Source organism: Emiliania huxleyi, assembly GCF_000372725.1.
Source record: "Emiliania huxleyi CCMP1516 chromosome Unknown EMIHUscaffold_1286, whole genome shotgun sequence".
Classification (NCBI taxonomy): Eukaryota; Haptophyta; order Isochrysidales; family Noelaerhabdaceae; genus Emiliania; species Emiliania huxleyi.
The window spans coordinates 1-1,345 of record NW_005201302.1 but is presented as its reverse complement, the minus strand read 5'-3'; positions in this window follow the sequence as shown (position 1 = coordinate 1,345).

Below are 1,345 nucleotides of genomic sequence, written 5' to 3'. Positions count from 1 at the left end.
GGGGGGAGTGGCTCTCGAGAGAACACCTTGGGAAGGGCGCGCGGCGTCAGCCAACGGCGCACGTGCGTTTTGTGGCAAATGTAAATGCGCGCGGAGCAAGAAAGTGTGGAGAACGCGAGGTTATGTACAGAAATGGGGGTGCCCTCTTTCGTTTTGGTTTTCCACACGCGGCGCCCCAAACTGACAGTTGAGTACGTTAGCGGTTAGAGCTTTAGAGAGAGTTAGCGACGCAAGAGCGATGTGTCGGATGCCGCCGTGGAAGCACAGCCTGGCCCACAGCCGCGTCGAGTTCGTCACTCGGGGCAGAAGACGAGAGCACCTCGTTGAGCAGCTTCGCGTCGGCGAGCGAGAGGCCTCCCTCCTAATCAAAGAGCCACTCCGCGAACTCATGAGTGGAGTGTAACTAAAAGGGCGGGCCACAAGCCTCCCGCCCCTCCTCGAGCGGCTTCGGCGGGAAATCCCCCTTGAGCGAGAAAGCGACGCCTGCGGCGAGGAGCGTGAAGAGGAGGTATGTGGAGAAGCTGACGGCCGAGGGACGGCCGAGGGACAGCCGAGGGACAGCCGAGAGACATCCGGGAGACAGCCGAGGGACAGCCGAGGGACAGCCGAGAGACATCCGGGAGACAGCCGAGGGACAGCCGAGGGGTCCGGGCCTGGGCCGTCCTGGCCTGCGCGACTCCGAATTCTCTGGCCGGCGGCCTCTCGACCAGCTCCACCGAGAGGGAGGTGCTCTTGATCACCGGCGGGTTGCCCTCGGCGGGGCCCTTGACTTGCACGTCAACTTTGATGGTGGGGTTGAGAGCCAGGAAGGCCAGCCCCTCATGCAGCAGCACGCGCACGAACCATGGTCCAGTCTGGCCCGCGGAGTGGACGTCCGGATCGGTCTGGGCATGAAACTCAGCTGGTATCTTGGCCAGGCTCTCGAGGACTCCGGTGACAACGTAAGGGACGGGGACGGAGGAGGCCCCACCCGCGAGGATGGCGAGCCGCAGGTGGGTGTGCCTTGGCTGCTTGGGCTGGTGCTCCTCGAGGGCGCTAAGCGCCCTCTCCATCAGCTCTGGGTCCATCTCGTCAGAGTCGTCGGGATTGTCAAGCTCCTCGACAGGTTTGGCGGCGTTTCGGCTTTGCAGCCTGTTTATGCAGCGCTTTATTGACGCATTGCGTGTGAGGGTGGTCGCTTAAAGCGAAACGAGGGTGTTTCAGTTTAGCGGGTAACAGCGTAAACAACCCGGCGCCGGGAGCGCCCGCGTCGGCGCGAGCGACTCCTGCCGGGCCATCGCCTCGTCCCACCTGGCAAAGAGGAGGCCCGAATGCGAATCGCCCGTCCACCCCCGCCGCTGGCGTA